We start from the raw sequence: 22123 nt of genomic DNA on the forward strand, positions 1-22123 counted from the left end.
TTCCATTTCGGAGAATGCCTTCTGAAGGGATAAGAACTAACAAAAGTATTTTTCCTTGAGAGGAAGAAAAAAGAAGCCAGCAGTTGCTCACCCATGGGCCATTAAAATAGCCAGGTACTTGTACTGATACAAAGGTGACAGGGCAAGCTGTGATAGCGAACGGCTCCAAACAAGAAAAGAAGGAGTTAATATTTTGTAAAAAAAATCCAGACTGTAAGGAATTTATTTTCTTTATTCCCAATAAACAAAATCCCATTGAAAGAATTTTTGATACATCAACCAGTTTCCAACATGTTTTCCTAAAACCCACTTCCTTTAATGTTCTTTAATGCCTAAAATCTCATAGTTTTCTTCACAGGTATTAAGGGTATGTTATTGTCTAGGTTTGGGAAAGAAAATGTATTTTATTTTAAAAGACAGAATTTCATAAATGGTTATAACATTCTGGGCATGAAAATTACCAGCAGAGATGGTGTTTTTGTATGGGGAAAAAAATCCGCATGTAAAACCAAAACAGAAGGTTTTCTAAGAAAGTGATTTGCTAAAACATGTGTCAGGTAAGTATTTTTAAAAACATACTTAAACACTTTCTATTTCTCCTCAGAATTTGATCTTAGTAGGATGCTTTTTCCTGAGAAGGCTTAACAGTCACATGCTGTTTTCATCTATGCATAATGCTTTCTGTACCAAAATACAAATATATTAATATTGATGTAAGATTAAGAATGTATACCAACAACTTAAGAGTAAACAGCAAAATTGCAGATACATGAATTTTGTTTAAACTCCAAACATTACGCACACAGAAATTTAGAAATAAATTAAAGCAACTCAAGATTGAAAGAATGCTCAGGTAAGCACCCAAAGAACTTGGATTCTCCTTACAGACGCCTCATGCACACAAAACATTTTAGTGGTGATTGCTCCTGCATCAATGATTTTGATTTTTAAGATAGGATCCTTCAAGAAAACCTCTCACCTTCCTAATGCCTTCACTCTGTCATAAACACTGTATTCCCTACAGGTCAGATGTACAAATTTATAAACAAATAACATATCCTACTCTTTATTCTTCAAATAGAATTGCCACATGAGGTTGATTTATTAAGTCCTTCACTATGAAGATTACAATTAGCTTTTACTACAAAAGAACCTCTTTGAAACCTAATAATGTCCTAATAGCTCTGGAAGGGAAGTAACAGAAGCTCAATTGTTTTAGGAGAAAAACCCACCCACAATGTCTTATTTTTAGTGAAGCTATTTTTAGCATTCTAAAATTAGCGTTAGAATAACAAAGTAGTAAAGCAAGGTCCTAGACTACTTCATTATCTTAGTTATTAGCCTGACAGCCTAAGTGACTCGATTAAACATCAATGACAGAAGAGCTGAAGGATTTAAAGGTCAATAAATACGGTGATAGGAATTCTTCCATGTAGTCTTTCTGGAGCTTAAATGTTGACAAGCTAATTACTCTTCTTCTCTAATTAAGCAAACCTTTCTTGATCAGCTGTTCATTGACGAGCTGATCACAATTGCTCATGTTGAAGTTCATAGAGGTCTAACTACCTAAATTTAATTAGTAAACAACAGAAAAGAAAGCCAGATCCCAACTAGTTGACATTCTTAATTGAACTATTGTTGAAGAAAATGCTATTCCCAATCTGTAAAAGCAAGAACACTGGCGAGCCAAATTCTGGTCCACAGTCCTGTGGGAATGAGCCACCCCACCTTGGATGTCTCCATCAAGGTGGATGAGTCGTGAGAGTATGAGGACTTACAACTGAGAGCACCAAAGGAAACAGGCTGTGACTTTCTCAGTTTCTCTTTCCTAATCTCTCTTCTCCCCACCTAGTGAAGATCTCTACAATTATCCTGAAAGATATCATTTAAACCCTCTATGGATTCAGAGGGCTGCAGACAGAAGAGGACAGATAAAGGTGGCTCCACCACCTCCACGGTCAATGAATAACATATTAATTGGTGGGGTTAGGATACACTGACTCTTACAGCGTTCTGCTTTGGCTACGGTGTACCAAAGAAATGACTAGGATGGAAGAAATCTCCCAGTCCTCTCATCCCCTTCCTGTCAGGGAAGGATTTGAATAAAATCCTAAAAGCTTTCATGGGAAGCGTGAAGCCCCTTCAGTTCCCCACTAGCCTATTATTAACACTGTTTGTCTCCTGTTCCTGCCATTAATGACCTTGCAACTACTGGTATCAAAAGGCAGTGTATTCTTTCATACAGACGTATGTCCTGTGGTGGCTTTTCAATAGCTCTGCTGGCCATTTGCGCTAGCTGCCCCTCTTTTGTATAAAGGGAACTTGAAATGATATTTACATACAAATACAGATAAGAAGTAGAAAATGCAGCATAAAAAGAAAATGAGGCACATGTAATGGAAAAAAATTTTACATCCATTTCTCTAAGCTGTAAGGCTACATGAGGACTGGTAAGCACAGGGGAAACACAAAAGCAAAGAATACACTGTGCAGAGTGGGACAGGACATTCAGGCACTGACAGAAAAGAAGGGATCCTGGTGATGCAAGGACAAAGGAAAGCGTAGGGTAAGATAAAAAATAAAGCAAACACCAGGCAGGAAGACCCTGGAAGAAAAGAGATGGGGAAGCTTTCACTGCAGTTTCAGTTGGAATTATTCCCTTCTCTTTTCAGTTTCTCTTCAAACTCTTCCTGTGTTTGTGGCCCACTTTCACCATGCCCTTGGGTGGTTGTTTGGATGGAAGAGCTTCCAGCTGAGTGCTGCAAGGCAGAATCAGGCTCAAAAATGCCACATGTGCACGACAAGAGTCCAAGAAAGAGACTAGCCCCATGGAAAGAAAAATTAGGGCGTTAGCTTTGCTGAAAACCCTGGAGTACTCCACTTGAGCTGCTGAAAAATGGTTTCCTAATGGAGAAAGGTGTATGCTAGGATTTGGTGGCATTGTCGTCAAAAGTTTCATGGTAAACTCCACTCACACATGAAGAATTCTTCCTTCTATTGGTTAAAACATGTATCAGTGAGAATTGTATGCTGTAAAATAAGTAACCGGCTGGGGATAATTTTTTTCCAGATTTTTCAACAGACAATTAATGAAATGGAAAATCTACCTCCTTGATATCACATGGATTTATTCCAAAACCTATGCAATGATAACCTAGCACTTGGGGGTGTGGGTGAGTGTAAGCATCAAGTTAAATATTATAGACTCTGTCTCCAGCCCATGAAATGAACCAAGAACACTGATTACATGGCTGGGTGCTTGCAAATAGCAAGTTTTCTACTCACAGCCAGTGAGTCCAAAAGGAGAATACGCAAAATTACCCTGGGGTAGGGGACAGCAAAGTTGGAGCAATACTTCTGATCTCACTGTCCTTGCCTCCTAGCTGTGGGTGGCTGACCATGCTCCCCCTTCATGGCCTCACTGCAGGTCCTTGCCTGGACTTGGTTGTTAGTCAGTTCAGACTGACTCCGCCTATGCCAATAAATTAAGTAGGACTTAAGAATGTTTCCAAGCACTAGAAATCAATCCTTCACTCTTTTAAATTGTTTAAAGGGATTGATAGTTTAATAGCATGGACACAGTCATCCCACGCTAGCCAGCCTTGGAGCCAGCATAGCCTTGGGCACATTTCTGGAGATCCCCAACCCTGGGACAGGCTGAAGCCAAAGTAGTCCTGATGTGGATCCCGAGCAGGGACATTGTCCCAGTCCTTCTTTGTCAAACCATGCTGCTGGGGCTCAGCTCTTGCTCAGATTGGAGTTATGTGAGTCAGCACAATGGTGTCCAGTCTGCCATACTTGGGACATTGATGGTTTCAGTCAAAAATAACGCAACCTGCTCTGTTTGACTCGATGCTCGAGCTGATGACTTTGCTCTCTGAGTGATGATGGAAGAAGACTGCTGGCTTCTGGACCACATTCGTCCTGAGGTAATTTCTCACTGCAAATGTAAGGGTATAGACAGGTAGAATTACCCATTTGCTAAGGAACATGTGGTAGAGGTTCTCTACCTCAAATTACCCATTTGCTAAAGAATATTTGGCAGAAGTCCACTTTGGTTCATATAAGAAAAGCTGGGTTGTAGGCTGGCCTAAGTCACAATGAAACACTGGACAACAATCCTACCTAAGTAGATGCAAATACGCTGGTAAGAAAGCATCCCTGAACACAGAGATCATTCTGATCATGAGATGCAGATGTGCAAAGCTACCCTATCAGAAAGAGCACTTGTGGCCCATTTGACTGCCCATGGGCAGGGCAGTAGGTAGGGTACCCACCCCTCTGCCAGCGTGCCCACGGTGTGGCTGGACATGGTATTGGGGTTGGGACCATGTCCCCTCCTGCACAGCCTTGAGCAGTGTTTCAGGTCTCAGGTGCACGACTGGTGTCAGCACACTGCAGCAGCATAATTTTAGAGCTTTTTATTTGTTTTGCTCAAAGATCTGTAGTTTTCTTTCTTTCCTCTCCTCGGTCATGCAGCTGCTGCTGAGCTGCTCTTGCTGCGATTCCCCTGCGTGCGTTATTGTAACTCCTACTGCATAGCAGGAGCAATTACCGTACCCAAAGTTCCATCTCCCTCCACCTGGATATAGAGATGTTAAATACACGTCCAGAGGGGACCACCCCCAACAAACAGATTTTCCTAATCTGAATATCAGATGCCTAAAACTCATCCCCAGACACTTTTTCAGTTTAAACTGAAAATCGAGATAAAAACAGCAGTACTGGCAGAAGCTTAGCTCCCGGTGACACTGTAATTACTTTTGCTGATCATTTTGTTCACACATGGACTGTACTCAAGGACTGCTCCCCTGGTAAAGACAGGAAAGATGAAACAAGTAGCAGCATCGTCTCTGGAAAGAAGCTGCTTGAGGAAAATCTAATCTGTTTCAACTGAATTCAGAAAGCCAGCAGCCCTCACGGGGCTTGGCCAGCTTTTTCTGCTGCATGTCTATGGCAAAAATGATGAGTAAAGATATTAACTGCCCTTAAGCTCCCACCGGTTTTGTAAAGAGAAAAGAATGTTTTTGCCACTGTAGCCACTGAGCGGTTTAAGTTGCAAATGTTTAAGGGCTAAAACAGAAAATAAAAATGGACCTTCCCACACAGAAGTTTGCAAGAAATACTGTCATGTGCAGAATGACAAAGTTTATAAAGAATCAGGTCTGGTGCGCTGACTCTTTTTCTCTACAGTGTTTTTGGAAGTTGTATTTTGTAAGCAGCAAACTCCACTGCTGTTCTGACAGTCTACGGGCATCCTTTAGACATTCTGTCACTGTTCAAACCAGTAGATGAGAGCTCTTTTTTTTGCTTGAAAGTGAATTTCCGGCCTAACCCAGAACACAGTCTCACTGAGAGCAGTTAACCAGGCTGTGCTTTGCCTGCTGAAAGGGTATGAAAACTTTCAAGCAAAACATCACCTCATGTTCTCAAGCTGGAGGTAAAAAAATCACTCAGTTTAACTGCCTACAATCAAACAAAATCCCAGGCCATTTTCTCTGAGAGCTGTTGCAAAGGAGAATATGCAGCTGTACTAATAGTGACTAAAATTTTATTTGACAGCCAATATGGTAATTAGTAAATTAAAGCTTGTTTGTTTTGATGTCTGATTTATTTGAGTGACACAAGGATTTTTTCTCTCTAACCTAACTTTTTTACAATTTGTCACCACTGGATTCTTATCTTTCAAGTCTGTTGCCCTGGAACACAGCTCTGCTCCCTTTTGGTACAGGAGTAGCAAATGTAAATCAGATCTCAGTGGGTTTTTTTCATTTCTCAGAGAAATCTTGTATTTGTCAGCTTGTTTAACATTAAAGACTTCAATGCAAACCTGACTACAACATGTCAAGGGAAAGTCTACTTATGGAGGAAGTAAAGTTACATAATCTCATTTTCAATTACGTTTCATTTAGGGCATATTCTCATCATCACCCACTATTAAATACAAAGATTCTTGACAAGGAACTCCTTGAGGAAAACATGTCATGATTTAAGATATATAGCACACGTTTTGTAAAGGACCAGAAACCTTGTTTAAAAAATCCTAACAGCTCAGTGCTTTAATTACCCTGGGAGGAGCTTCTACAAATCCATGACCTGCATGTAGCTCACATTAGGGACAGTCTTGTGATTACAGCTGGGATGCAGTTGAGCCGTGCTTTCATGCCATGTGCTAAAGGCATCTTTAGGGCATGCATTCAGAAGTCAAACTTTGTCCTATTAAATGACAGACAAGTTATACTTGAGATCAAATGGAACAAGAGAACATTTTAGGCTAAACCAAATTTCTGATGTTGTTTAAATATTACAGTTTATGTTAGTCTCTGGTGTAGTCCAGGGAGTTACAGGTCAGACGAACCTGACACTGTTTAGTATCGCTTTCCACAAATGCATCCTTGCAAGCAGAGCTATGAAAAACTGCGCTAAGTGGGCATATACAAGCTTGTCAGTTGGTTATTCAAAGTCAATCGTGCTTCCCTGAAAGAAGAGTTATCTCAGAAAATCCCTTACTGAAATGTGAGACAGACTTTCCTGTTGGACTGGTCAGGCTGCAATCATAGGCAGGCTGGCATCACACTTCCTGTGGAAGAGGACAGCTGAGGGAGGAATTTAATTTACTCAGTACTGGTGATGTCTCATCTGGAGTGCTGAGTCCAGTTCTGGGCTTCCCAGCATGAGAGAGATCTGGACACACCAGAAAGAGTCCAATGAAGGGCCATGAAGACAATAAGGGAATGGAGCACCTATGCCATGAGGAGAGGCTGAGAGAGCTGAGGCTGTTCAGCCCGGGGAAGGGAAGACTTGGGGGGATCTCATACATGTATATCAGTATTCGAAGGAGGGTGCAAAGGGGCTGGAGCCAGGCTCTTTTCAGTGGTGCCCAGAGCATGGACAAGAGGCACTGGGCACAAAGTGGAACACAGGAGGTCCCTCTGAACACCAGGAGCACTGCTGTTCTGTGCAGGTCCTGCAGCACGGGCACAGGTACCCAGCGGCTGTGGGATCTTCTCGGAGACCTTCAGAAGCCACCTGGACGTGGGCCTGGGCACCCTGCTCAGGGTGTCCCTGCTGAACAGGGGATGGGCTGCATGGACCCAGAGCTCCTGCCCACCTCAACCATGCTGAGATGCTGTGAAAGAGAACGGATCTGAAAGGAAAAAGCTTTCCACCATCTCCCCTGTGCTTTGACAAAAGACCACAGCGATGAGCCCTGCTGGGCAGAGGGGTGGGATCCAGCACCACGGCACCAGGAGCTGCAGGAGATGGCGGTGGTGGCTGCGGTGCAGATGAAACACAGGGACGGTCGTGTGGGGTTGCCAGCAGTAAGACCAAACTGAAAAGTGTATAAATTAGGCATGATTTTTAAGCACTTTGGACTAAATTAGTCTCTGGTGGAACTCCTCTGGTGTTTGTGGAGTTACACCCTGGATGAATCGGGTTCTTTGGCAGGAAAAATGAATGCTGCCTGACTTTAAATAGAGCATGAGTTGTTTGCCATTGAGCAGGCTTGTTTCCTCTCGGAAAAAATTTTCCTTGCAACCTTTGTACCCAGCGATTTTGTGTCCTTATAAATGGGCTGACTGAAGGAGACAAAAAGTAGCGGGTACCACGCTGCATGTGTATGACAGGCAGACTAATTTAAAGTCCTAACTTATGAGCTGGGTTTTTCCAAGGCCATAGATTTTCATTAGCTATTTGCTGTGCTAATAAGAGACAACCACAGCAACAAGTGGTACAAATGTTAGCTTTGAAATACAGAGCACCTCTTAAACCAACAGAACTGGCAATAAATGGTGTGTGTATATTTGCTCATTTGGCAAAGGTAGAAGTTCAAATTATGTCTCACGGCCAGTTGACATATACCGGCCCAAATTCATCCCTAGGGTAACTCCACAAGCTTCAGAGCAGCTACTCAGGGAATGAATTTGCAATTTTTCTCTTAATGCAGCTTCATTCCAAGCACAATTATTTTTTCATGTGCTATTCAATACGCGCCAGCTGATACGACGCAGAAATAGGGCTGCTAAATCCTATATGTGGTTTCTGATTCTTCCTCTGTACCTCAGCCCCTATTTCAGGTGTGTAGCTGTTTGCTCCACACTCTTTTGGGGCAGCTGAATCTGTTTCTTTCTGTTTTTTTATACTGCCCACGAAAGCAAGTTCTCACATCATTAAAAATCTCTAAAATGTATCATACAAAAGACAGCAAGGAATGAACTGTGACTTTTTTCAAAAGGGAAACAAGCCAATCTGAGAAACGGCCAGCAGAATGAGTCCTGCCTGTTCTCTGTGCTGATTTTGCCCACGAGGCATTTTGAGCCCACTGCCGAGGCAGCTGGTCCTTCTCCGCCCTTCTCGCCATGTGGTCAACAAGGATACAAATGGAACCAGTAGGTGGTTCTACACTTGTGACTTTTTTTTCCAGTTTTGCTTTCTTACATTAACAAGTTGGACGTACCTCAGAAGGCATGGCAAGGTCCCATCTGGCTAAATCCTCCCTCATCCACTTTTTCTTTTGGCTTTCACATAAAATGTACACATAAAAAACCTGACCACACAAACATAACCTTATTGTTATGCCCCGGGAGGACATTTACTTACATGCGACCTCTTTCTTTGATCATATTCTGCTGGGAGCCAGTAGATGATGCAGCTTCTTGTGAGCAGTGGGCAATTTGGAGAGCTGAGGCTCACCTTGGAGAGGGCAGCTGAGACCCAAGCACCAGAGGAGAGCCCTCACAGCTGGATTCCTGGCCCTGGGTTTCCCCACTAGTTGGACTGGGACAGGGTGGTGGGAGTTAAGTGTTTTTTCTTATCCACCTGTCCCAAAGGACATATCAAGGTGGTATTGCAGTGACCCAGGCAGAAGCACAGAGCTGCCAGTGAAATCATCACCATCCACTTTGGATCTCAACTCAGACTGGAAAATCTGGTATCTGTTGATGTAATCAGCACAACCAGATAGACACAGAGATTATGACTGAGGAACACCTTCCCTTTCTGGGAGAAGCTGCAGCACCATCCTTTGCCTCTAGATGCTTCCTCCTGTCTTTGTCTATTGGGATAAAAAAAGGTCCAGTAGAGCAGCAGTTGTGCAAAGCTGGGTCATTCCTTTGTGCCTCACACTCCAGTGTCACAGCACAACCTATTGCCTTTATGGCAGAACTATTTTTTAATTTAGGTACGGCTTCATTTTTCCAGAACCAACCTCAGGTTTCTGAATTTCTGCCTCTTTTCCATTCCTGGGGGACCACAGGACTTGGTCCCTCCCTCCCTCCCTCTGGGAAGCTCTGGGTGCCCTCTCCCATCCATGCCAGCCCCAGCTGCAGCCTTGGTACATCTGTTGTTTAAGATCTCTTAACTCCAGGAGCAATAAGAAAGTGGAATACATTGCTTGGAGCTGTCTGCTGGCTACATCCTATCCTATGCGAGTCCTCTCTTTAAAAACTATCACACTCCCTTAAAAAAAATAATTTCAACTAAAACAAATTGGTTGCTTTGGTTGGTGGTTGCTTTTTCCAATCCTTTGGTGGCTGTGTTTTCACGTTAGGCATGTGGATGTGCTACTGGTAAAGGAGACTTGCATAACCTGCTGCAAATACGTGACAGACAGCTTGTCAGGAAACGATCAGGATAGGCAATGATTTGGGACTAATTTCATGGATGTTTTCCAGTTTCTATTTTCTCCGCTGATCCTCCTTTCCCTTTCTCCGAACAAGAGGGCTTCTGAAATTTCCTGCTTAACATCTTTCACTTTGAATAAAGAATACGCTAAACATCCCCCCTGCAGCTGGTCCTGCTGAAATTGCTCCTCTGGAGGGACTTGCAGATGCTGCTGCCCTCTTTGAGAAGGCCCAGGCAGGAGGCTTAGCCCCCAGCCAGCCCACACTGAAGCCTGCAACCTGACACGCCATGCCCCCACCGCCACTTCCACCCAACACACACGCTCCAAGCAGAGGCAGGGCTTTAAATGAACCCAGATGGCTGGCACACAGGGAGTAGGCATCCTGGAAAAGTGCCCCAGGGCTCTCTGGTTGCTGTCATCTTGGTCAACGAACCAAGTGCCTTCAAGATGTCTGTGTTGTTTCTTAATCTGAGATCACTCCTGTTTGGGCTTTTAGCCACTTCCTGTTGGGAAATGTCACCGATGCATCAGAGAGATACACAAAGATTGATTTGACTGAAATCAAACATTGCCCTAACTCAGAGGTTGTAGATTATTATCCTTAATAAAGACCATATTGTAATAAAATCCAAATCAGATCCCAATTGATACACAGTACTTTCACCTCTCCAGTGCCTGTGCCGTTGTCTGATTGAGTGATTTGAGTCTTGTGTAAAAGAAATTAGTTGGCTACGAGTCATATGAAAAGTGTGAATGTGATGAATGCCGATAACCAGTTTAAAATCTTTCTTTTCCTTTTCTTTTTTTTTTTCTTTTTTCTTTTTTTTTGGTGTTTCAATCACACTGAACACGTTTCCCCTCTTTATTTCTCTATAAAAATATGCAAACAATTACCTGGCTTTGGAGACATAATTACAAAGAGGTTCATCTCTAGAAGTTATTATTGATTTATAGAGTTCTTTAGTTTAATGAAAGACAGACAGGAATAAAAAGAAACTTTCTTCTTTCCCCACAAATAATAGATGAGCTGCAAGGGAAATGTAAGATTTAGAAGTAATTTTTGCAAGACGCACAAGCTACATGGTTCAGAGGGATGTTTCTTGTATGAGTATGAAATTGTAATGCAGCAAGGCTGGTGCAGGCACCCACCTTACTTACCCTCCCATGGAAGTAATTCAGGACAGAGCACTCAGCAGCCATGACAGCATCTGCGGCATTGGATAGAGCGTAGGGGATGGGATGTAACACCAGACCCAGGTTTGGAAGGTGAGGTTCCTGAGAAGGACTGTGTCCAAGGGGAAAACTGGGTGGTTTGCAATGATTAGCTACCAGGCAGAGGTTTGGGGGTGGTTTTTCAGTGGGTGTAAATTTATAAATAAGTTTGATTAAAGAATTAGAAAGTCCAGTTTGCGCTGGACTCAAGGAAGGAGCTTGGTGGGAATGGGACCACATCCCATCCCAGGACAGTACCTCTTGCAGAGCAGGGGTTCGGGCTGTTTTCCCTGTGATTTTTGTGGGACTTGTGTCTGTTTGGAACATTAGGTGCCAGGAACCCCTTAGGACAGGCTTGCTGCTCTGTCAGTGCAATCCAGGGTGGGATGGCAAGGTGGGAACCTGGCCTTGTTCCTTGGGTGGGCTGGGCACTCTGCAGCCCTGAGATAGGTGTGGGTGCTATAGCAACACCGAACTACAAAAGAGAGTTAATTCTCACTTTTCTCTAAGTATTTCGACAGAGTGAAGTCCCATTTATCTTATTTACCTGTGTGGAGCACAATTCTGCTGCCTCTGCCTTGTAATTAGTATTGTCTGAGTCTGATAAGGCAGCTTGTAAACAAACCTGGTCCAAATCAATTTTAAAAGAGAAACAGAATAAATCAATAGCACACCATATGCACTGTGGTTGTAATTGCACTTCATGGTCGTTCAGCTTCTTGTTTGTTGTTTTTCTGCTTAAAAAGTAGAAAATCTTGAAATAATGATCTTTTGTCTGGCAGCACTGCAGAGGGAATCAAGAGCTCCCATTTGGCTGCTGGGGACGGCCCCAGAGTGTGAGCAGCCTGAGCACACTCTTGGCTGGAGGATGCTGTTGGAATGCTTTCCAGCACGATGAATGGCTGCCACAGGTGAGCCCTGCCAGCCTCAGCACAAGTGACGGAGCAAAGATCTGACACACTGTCACCATCTGCTAGTGCACAGGTTTAAGCACCCTTGCCTTAACCTCCTCCACAGATATCATTGCTTGTATAGTTCTCAACAAAACACGTTCCTTACTACTTTATGTCTTTTGACAACAGTAAGTAACTGCTGCTACTGAAGCTTACCAAAATTTAACTTTGGGACTTGGAATGTAGAATAGAAAGCAGCGCAGGATTATGTTTCATTTTAGGTACAGTCTTGTAAGGAATCATAACATCCACTTGGAGATTTTGCAATATGGGAAAAAAATAAGACAAGGAAGAAGCTTGTATGAAGAACTCTCTTCCCTTACATGTATATATTGAATCACTCACCCACTTCTCACTTGGTAGTACTCATCTAATCACAATTCTCAAAGGCATTGGGCTTCCAGATCCTCCTGAGAGATGTAGAAGCCAATTAAAGTCACAGTCCTTGACTAATATTTCAATGCTAAAAAAGCATTGAGGGTCTGACCCACAGTCAATAAAACAGAAAGTTAATTTTACATCACATAATTCAGAAGATTCAGCTGTAAGAAGCAGGAAAAAAAATAGGAAATTAAGGAAAAAAAATAACCTTCATTACTTCCCAAGCCTTTTTCTTTTTTTTTTTTTTTTTTTTTTTTTTGCCAGGTGCACCTTCAGAAGTGTAAAACCACTGGTCCATGAGCTCGGCCATATACCATTGCTGGTAATAAAAGCACCGTTTGTTACAATTGCTTAAACCAGGGAAAAATATGGCTGCTTGAATGAACACCTACAGGATGTCTCATGGGGAGAAGTTAGAGACCTCAGAGTGGCCCACAGAGTCCTATTGTCTCAAACTAGATCTGAGCTGTGCTTCCTTTTATTGTACAGGCTTAATAGCAATCATTGATCAGCACCGCTAACATTTAATTTTATTTAGGTCTCGTTTTCAGATGCGACTGCAGTTATTGTTTTGCGATGGATTCGTCTTGCATCTCGCAGTAACAGAAGAAAGTGGCACAAAGGATGGGAGTGGTGGCACCCTGTAGTTTATGCAATAATGTGAATTAACAACAATAGCAGGCTCATAACAGCACATCAGTTGATGAAATGGGTGCTTGAAAGCATGGCATCTCCCTTCCAGAAACTTGGTGTATTGCTCCCATTTGTTCCTAAGGAAAGCAAGAGTGCTTCTTATCACTTGTGTGTGCTGAGAGAGCAGACATGGAGGGAAAACGGACAGTTTCCCTCCAAAGAACTGAGGAACTGTGCTCCCGATCAGCTTACACTGAGGAGGGTGGTGGAGGAGGCCAGATCCTCTGGCTGATATCTTTGTCAGGATAAGGAGAACCTGCAGGATCAGCCCCAGTATTTGTATGGAACAGCTCCTCCCATTGGTCTTTCCTCTAGCAACTAGGTGCGCCTAAAACTGCGGAAGAAATAATACAGATGAAAATAATGACTCAACTATTTAACTCCTTCCTTAAATGGAAACGGTTCAAATACTTCCTTCATTTATCTGTCCCAGCAGCGTATGAGAAAAATGGCTGTGGGCTCTGCCTGGTGCCAGGGGGATGAGGGGACACACATGGCTCGCTGCTCCTCTCTAAGGATCCCTTTGTTCTGCCCAGTCCCTGGGGCACATGTCCCATGCGAGGCAATGACAGTTTTTGTTATCGCGCAGACGTATCAGTTTCAGTGACAATCACTCCCTTTTCAAAAAAACATTATTTCTCATGATTGTCTGCCTCTTGGAAAATGTAGCCTTTAAAACCCAGGGGGGGGTGAGGGATGAAGGGGAGACAACGAATGTCCTGGCGACACAGCCGCTAAATGGCGTGTTGTGGGACGATCAGTCACTCAGCGCGAGGGGCAGAACGCGACGTATGTGCGCGCAGAAAGGAAACGCCGTGCCTCCTGCAAGGGAGAGGGACCGTCCCGCCGGGCCTGCACAGACACTGCAAGGGGAATAAAGGGAGAGGGGGGAGCTGGGGGACTCGCTAATAACAACGTGGTTTTTTGCCTTCCTTCCGAACTCAGTGGCACATGAAGCCAACAAGTTATGAGCATCCAACGCAAAATTCCCCCCCAAAAATGCTCCTTAGCAAAGACCGCTGGGTAAACCATGTCACCACTAATTTCTGCAAATGCCTTGATTGAAGGCAGGCGCAGGCCCTGAAATTCACACCAGCTCTTTGTGTGCTGGAGTCACGCAGATACCAGGCTTGGTGAGAAGAAACTGCATACTTCCTATTTTATTTCACCACGGCTCAACCTGCTTTTCCTCAGACTTAAAATCGTTTGCCAGGTCAAAATAAACTCTTCAGAATCCCAATGTGAAAAATGTACCTAACAATTCAATCCTTGTCAGTTGGGAATTGGAAGAGAAAGCGCAGTAGAGTCTAATTAAATTATATAATAAGCAGCTTAACTTGTGGTTTCACTTTGGTTTCTGTTATTCTTATTATCATAAGCAATGTAGCTGGCAAGAAGCTATTGAAATATGCAAAGCAGAGATGACAAAACTGGAGGCTGTTTGGGTTTCACAGAAGCTTGCCTGTCAGAGCTCGGTTTTGCAAAGTCAAATCCAGAAGGGAGGTCAAGCCAACTCCTATTTAATTCAAATTTTTCCTATGAGTTAGCAATGGGCTCTGTGTTTGACCTGTCTCCATTAGAGACACAAATCAAAGGCTACTTGGATTTGCAAATCCTCATCTGTCAGGTTCTCGTTTGCGAAATGAAAACCAGCACAGGCTCAGGTGTGGGTGAAGCTGAGCACAGGATCGCAGGGCAGCTTTGTGTCCCTGAGACTTCTATAACCACAACAGACACAGTTCTGAACACAGTGCATCCTGGGGCAGGTCCTCCTTCCTGCAGCTCCCCTGGACAAGCAGAGGAGAGGCCCTGGTGGAGCCTTCAGAAAGACATCCCCAGGCAGGACATTTTCTGAGCAATAGCTTCTGCTCTGTCTAGCACAAATCTGTCAGCAGAAATGTACACCATGCTTTGCCCGAGTTGTCAATAAAGCTGACTAGTCTTTATGTACTGAGGGGTTCCCTGATGGGACAAATGCCCATAGATTTGAGTAATCAAAACTTCCCAGAAGTTTGGTGTATGTGCTCAGCCTGCTACAGTAACAGGTTGCACTGCACGCTGAAATCTGAATCTGGATCTAGGGCTCTGGTTTGGCACCGTTTCTAGTTTTGAAGACTGTCTCGTGCAAGCTCCAAATAAGAATAATTTCAGACTGTTTAGTGGTCTGTAAATTCAAGTACCCCAAGAAGAGATGAATCACTCTGTTCTCTGCCCCAGGGGTTTGACTATTACAAACAATGACTGAAGTCATCAGCAAAAGACGAGGTCACAGGCTGAAAGAGGAAAATATGCTTTTTCATTTCTAGCGTAAAAAAATTGAATGCATTGTTTGAAAATGTCAGTGCATGAACTAGACTAAATGGAAGCAGACTAAGTTGGGCTCTGACATCTAGTGCTTCCTCCTCCACTCCTATTTTGTTTAATTTGACAGCTACTTACCAAGATACACAAGCTCAAAAATTCAAAATACACTGCTAAGAAGAACATTACAACATCATCTATCTCTTGGTACCGTGAAATCTAATGACTCACGGCAGGGGTGAGATGGGAGCACCCTGCCCTCCAAGCTGGGCATTGCCTCTGTCTGCTACTACGAACAAGATGTTTAAAGCCTCTGCCCAGGCCTTTCTGCCACAGGGATGTGCCCCACTGTGCTGAGGTGCTCTGTTGCTCCTCAGGAAGCCCTGCATGATTCACGGGGCCGCTGCTGAGTGCTGGACAAAGTGCAAGTTTGCTGAAGGGCAATGACCCCAGAGTGTGCTGAAGGAAAGCTGTTTGCCACATGCAGCCACCTCCTAGGTGATGTCCAGACAATCCGACAGGTTCTCAGTGTTGATTAAGAGAAAAAAGTTTAAATCTGTTGTACTTATTCATATATAAATATATATGGATATATATAAAGACAATTGATCTAGTCACAGAAAACAACCTCAAAATAATTTACAAGTACAATCAAATAAAAGAAAGAGATGGCACATACATACTGCAAAGCTGCAGTGACTTAAGTAATCTACAATAATAACATTTTTCACCTTGTAGGCAAATCAAATGTGACTCTTGGATTTAAAATCCCAAAAGGACATGAAAAACATCAGCTTGGACATAAACGCGCTGTTTGCCAAACCCTCCTATCATAACTCAAAGCCAAAGGAGGTGAAAAGATATCTATTTCTTCTGTTTAATATACAGTCCCCTAACATTAAGTGCATTAGGTGCCTTTACTTGAGGCTTTACCCTATAAATAGGCAAATTCCAGCTTCATTCATCGAGCCACTACCAAAGACATAAAACTAGAGAACAGTCTGAAAATAAGCCTTAGATGAAACTTCAACTCCTTTGATGTGAAGGTGTTTTGCCAGTGGCATTAACAGAGCCTGACCTGCTAACATCTTCCTCAACCCTAAGCTTCCCATTGGTAGCTCACAGGGAGCTGCTGTGTGCCATGGAAACATGGGAAGAGTTATTGGATAAAACAAAGCAGTCTCCTTTCTCAACTTCTCAGTGTGCCTTTTTTATACATAACCAAATCTTTTTACCTTATCACTGGGGAAAATGCTTAAAAACAGGTTTTCGCTAGGTATAATTACCTCCTGTAAATCCAAACATTTAATAAAAGAAGCCTAAATCAAACATGTTCTACTCATAACGCTTCATGAGTGAAACCCACCTTTAAATTTAATTAATGACAGTTTTCACCTAAATGCCAAGAGTCTGAAATTGTTCTGATACACATTCTTCATCACATACAGCTGATGATGTATGGATGCCAAAGCAAAATTCAGATTTACAAAACACTTTGGACCTACCTGGTGTTCTCTATCAAACAAACCACCGTGAAGCCAGAAGGAGTTTGAGGAGAACAAAGGATTCAAAAACCACTTTATCCATATCTACGAGACTAAACTACAAACAAACATCATCCAAACAGTACTCACCTGACTGGGCTCATGATGCATAAATCAGAGCTTCATCATGAAAAGGAGAACAAACAAGATGAGAACAAAAACGATAAAACCAGAAGAAGCTGGTACTCTAAAATCAGCTAGTTTCACCCATATTTAGGCACTGAGAAGCTTCCATTGCCTCCTGTAGATGCAAGAGCCTGTTATGCTCTTGCTCTTGTGATTTGGGCACATGCCTTTAAGAAGTGTGAAGATCCATTACTCATTTGTTGCTAGAATCACACCGTTAGTCAAGCATGACTGCAACTCTTACCAGCAATCGTAACTACCAGCCTTAAATTCACAAAAGAAAAAACCTCAGATGTGGAGGAACCATAACATTTGCCTTTAAAATGAGACTGCGGTATTTTTTCCTCCTTCTCCATCTTTTCTCTTTAATAACTAGGACTAGTGGAAATCTTGCAGAGGAGAAGACAGATGGAAGCTGAAGAACATTTCTACAGGGGATAGAAATTCCAGCACTCAGTTAAAGTACCTGTAAGTGCAATCACAACTGAACATACATCCTGTGTATGTAGGCAATTGGCATATTCCTTCCTGATACTGCTCTGCTTGCTAAAGTGAGCAGCAATCCTACATACACACTAGTTCCCTGCCTAAAACTGCTCCTCTCTCAAAGGCAAAACATTCTGCAGAAATTTCCTACTTTTGATGAGAATCTGTTTTGAAACAAAAGAAAGAAAAATAAATCCCTGTACCTTTTACAACACAGCTTTTCATTTTCCTGGAAATAACTTTTTATTACAAAATTTTCATTGTATGTTGCAATAGAAAATATTTATAAAACAAAACACGGGAAAGAACACATCCATCAATTTGTACCCTGAACTTTCCATTTCTGAGAAATCCTTCGGATTTTGCGCTATTCTGGAAGGATCATGTTTTTACATTTTGAAATTTTACCTCAGGATGGAAAATCTGGCTTTGCCTCGCCCCTTGCCTTTATGTCTTTGGCTGCTTATCCTTATGAGCCAGAGATGCGTCTCTTTCAATGTGCATCAGCAGCTGAACTGCGGTTGGAGAAGACAGCTGCAAATCCAGGGGGCAACCAACTGTGTGAGTGGTAAAAAGTCAGCCTTTGGGAATGTTCATCTTTCCTCAAGTTTACAAGGTAAGTGAAAACATGAGCAAGAAAGCATTTAGTTTGTCTGAGGCTCCTTGTAGGTTCTGTACTGGAAGATTCTGGGAAAAAAAAAAAAAACACAAAGAAAAGGCACAGAAATGTTTCCTTCTGGAGCTCAGTTGAGCCCAACACACCATTATTAGGGGTGAATTTGGCACATTGTACCCACTACACCTTGGAGCATGTATTAAACCTTTGACTGATTTAGTATTTAAATGATATACAGTACCCATCCTGTTAAATGTAAATTGAATGCACGCTTACACTTTAAGACAATTTAAAGTGTCACCTTTAGAGCTTTACTGTGACATTTCATGAACTCACAGCCATGTCTTCCCACTGATAATGCCAAGCTGAACTGACTGGGCTAAATCCAGCTGTGGGGTAACTAAACGCTACACTCCTGCTGTCAGAGAAGTTATACCCATGTACACCAGGGCTCATCCCAGGCTTTCATTATCTGGCATAATTTATGTGATAAAGCAGCTGAGAATAGCAACATTTCAGCTGTTACATGCACTATAGGCACAACGTTCCCTAGTAACGTACGTTGGCTTATCTCCTTCGACTACAATGGAAGCACCTTGATTTGTGCTGGATGGGAACTCAGCCCTAGCTGAAAGCAAAGACAAAGAAGCTCTCTTTAAACTGAATTGCTCTTGGAGACCGATGACATAATTAATAGCAATTAATATGCTTACATATAATATGCTGACAGTATAAGCTAACAACACAAAGTGAAGGCTTTGGGTTAAAGAAGACATCCTTAGAGAGAAATGAGTGTCCCTCCGCTTGTTTCAGAGCAAGGCTGAGCACGAAGCACTGATCCTCGTTGGGGACCTGGACACTAGAAGCCAGATTTCAAGGCAGTTAGGAACACAGAGAGGCAAACTGGTAATTATCTTATAGGCGTTAGCTTTCTTGATGTCTTTGAATTGAAGAGGTGTCTGTGAGTAAACAACCTATTGTTAGGCAATAGGATGCCTGTGGAAATCAGACTCTGCAGTAATCCAGACGAGAACAAAACCATCAGTGAGATCAACCATAACGGGAATAAACCATTGGCACAAGCAGGCAGTTCTCTGTGAAGTTCATCTTCTGCTACGCGCAGCCTTCCCCCTCAGCAGCCCTCCCCTGGCCTCCTCCTGCCACAGCTCACACTGCTCCTTGAGGAATCAGCAGCTCTGCCTGCAACCCCCAGCAGTCCCCCCATTGCAAAGCAGGTGGCACGTCTGGCTTTGCAAGGATCCGTCATGCAGAGATGCCCACAGGGGGTAATCAGGAGGAAGGAGAAGTTTCAGATCTGCTTCCTCAGGTGCTGCCTCAAGTTACAGACTCCAGTGCTACAAGCACCATACTACCCAAAAGTAAGCCCTTCCCTTTCTTAGTTACTACATAGAATTGATCTGAAATATGTCTTGGACGACTTTTGCACCAGCACTTAATATTAGAAGTCAGTATGCATTATGAAGTTTTATTGTGGTAATTCCCCTCACCTTGGACTCTTTATAGTGAGGGGGAAAAGGTGCTTTTCAATTTCGAGTGTTTTAAATAAAATGCATTCATTGTTGTCAACATCTAGAGCTGGTAAATTGACAAATTCATCATCTCATTACGATCCCTGCACCTGTTCCAGTTTGCAGGCTGCGGTGTAGCTTAGCTCATGTATGGTGCGTGCATCTGTTTAACAGCAACAGTTAGCTGGCAGAATTTGTTTATAAACCCAGCGAAGAGCTAAATGAGGTAAAATGCATTATCTTACATGTTAATTGTATTTCATTGCAGACAAACATTTATTAAAGATGCAGACAGCAAACCATACATTCTAATTGTGTTTGCACCCATTTCTGGTTTTACCCTGGTTTTCAGAATTTCTTTCCCCATCATATTTCAGAGCTTTGAGATGTAGCCTGAGATGTCCCTGCAGGAGCCCCTCCTGGCAGTGCCCGGGCACACACGCACATGTCTGCACACAGGAGTAAGGCAAAGAGTTCACCGGAGCAATATTAGAGGGATGCTGCCATGTCCTCCTGTCTTGCAAAGGTCCACAAAGAGATGGAAATTTCTGGAAATCTAAGCATCACTTTGAAATGACTTCATGAAATGTTTTTGGGAGTTAGCTTCCTTGGTATTAAGGGCAGTGCTCCCCAGCAGCACAGCAGGAGTAGGACTCGTGATACTCAGCAAAGGGTGCCTTAGGGGCCCAATGCCCCACAAACAAAATATGGTGGTGGCTGTTACACAGCTACTACCAGAACTCTGTTTTCTCAGACCTTCAATAATCTGAAGATGAGCTTACGGAGGGACTCAGAGGCAGGAATCTGCACTGCTTGGTGGTTTGGGAGCCAAGCACAGCTGCCTGAAGCATGATCAGATCAAGTGGACAAGCTCCATATGCACTGGATAAAACCCTGAGCAGTGCCTGGGAAGCCTGAGGTCCAGCAGAGAATTAAACTCAGTTCTTTGAGTCCTTGTTCTGTAATGTAACACAAGAACGTCCTCCTTCCCTTTCTGTCCACCTGGGTGGGAATTTGGTCTCTTCATGATGTGTTATTATCTGATCCTGAGCTTGTTGTTATGAGAAAAGGATGGCTGGTTCCTCTGCAAAGGAGAAATCCTTCCTCTTGGGCCCTGATTGCCTGAAGCCCTTCCAGAGTCAAACCAACCTGCTGCCTGGTCTTGAATGAGGACCAAAATATGAGCTGCTTGAGGACAAGGGCTCAATTTGGAGGATGGACAAGTAAAGCAGAGTGGACCCGCTGCAGAGGAGCTGCTGAAAACAAAGTAGCACCATATCCCTCCCCAGTCACCATTTTAAGACAAAAACAGTGACAACTTCAGATCTTGGCTGGTTCCCCTGGTGCTGCTGAAGAAGATGCATCTGTGCTTGAATTGTTGGCTTTCCTTGGCCATGTTTCATAACCAAAAACACATAGGGAAATCTCAAAAGATGGAGCTGTGCAAATGAGTCAATGATCCTTATGGGTCGCTTCCAACTTGGGATGTTCTGTGATTCTATGAAATGTGTCTACAGGCAGCAAAGCAGCACCAGTTCCTCAATGGAGGCACTGCTGGAACTCACCTGCCAGTGACCAACCATTCCAGATCCTTCCTGGAGGTGAGGCAAAGTCCTGGCATGTCATAGGCACCAGAGGTCAAATGAGAAGAAAGTTCAGACCTCTGCAAAAGTGTGAGTATGGGTCAGAATTTACAGCCTCCGAGGGGAAATGGAAGAAAAACATTACTGGAGCAAGAAGGGCGCTGAGAATGAAAGATACTCTGGCCAGGGAGAGGAGGACTGAAAAAATAAATCTGCCAGGCTGGGAAGCTATATAGCATGTGGCTCTCATCCGCTCTGCTCTTTGCCTCATATGCAAAGAGCTTGCAGAATTAGATTCCCTAATCCAAATACTTCAGGACTCATTCTCTAATTTCCCTTAGAAATTCATTAGTTTTTTTTTTCTTAAATGACTGGTAATGCTGCTTGCATTTTTTGGTTATGGGAAGATTAAATGAAGGAAATCTTTGCCTAGAATAATCATCCTTACTTAACCTAAATTTATTCCATTCCTCTGCAACTTTGAAAAAGAGCAGCTCTTTGGTCCCTGAAGCCACACTGAAGTAAAGCTCAACAGTTTTCTAAAATATTGCCATATGAGTAGAAATATTCAGCACTGAGGAACTGATGTGGTGCAGGTATAAAAGGTTGGTTGTGAGCCCTGGCTGCCACCACCAATGCCAACAGTCTACCAACAAGAAAATGGTAACAATGCTTTCCAAATCTCTTCCAAAGCCTGGCAGAAATACTTACTTAATATTTTTTACTCTTAAGCTCTTAAAAATTTACCAGAGAAAAGTGGCTCTACTGATGTGCAAGTGTCCCCCACACACGTACACACCTATAGCAGGAGGAAACCTGACACTGAACACAAAAATATACTAACACTGAACATGTGCAGATTAAGTGCATATCAGGTGTATGTTTCTGTTTTGCACTCTAATTTCTCTTCTGTAACACACAAACAATTTAATGCCTGAGTTGGACTTATGCTCCACATTGCACTGCACATTTTCGTTATTTCTCAGTGTCAGTAAGGTAAGATCATGACGCCTACTCTTCTTTTCCTTCCTTCCTTCCTTCCTTCCTTCCTTCCTTCCTTCCTTCCTTCCTTCC

At 43.0% G+C, this 22123-nt stretch overlaps 1 long non-coding RNA gene across 1 annotated transcript in view; it reads right to left on the reverse strand.

The window, feature by feature from the left end:
• The window catches only part of LOC110394859, a 27355-nt gene continuing 5439 nt past the window's right edge, over positions 208-22123 (reverse strand). Inside the window, exon 2 of the long non-coding RNA XR_002435976.1 lies at positions 208-3940. This is a non-coding gene — a long non-coding RNA (uncharacterized LOC110394859). The remainder of the gene's footprint in view (positions 3941-22123) is intronic.

The sequence above is a fragment of the Numida meleagris genome, chromosome 2 (assembly GCF_002078875.1).
Source record: "Numida meleagris isolate 19003 breed g44 Domestic line chromosome 2, NumMel1.0, whole genome shotgun sequence".
Taxonomy (NCBI): Eukaryota; Metazoa; Chordata; class Aves; order Galliformes; family Numididae; genus Numida; species Numida meleagris.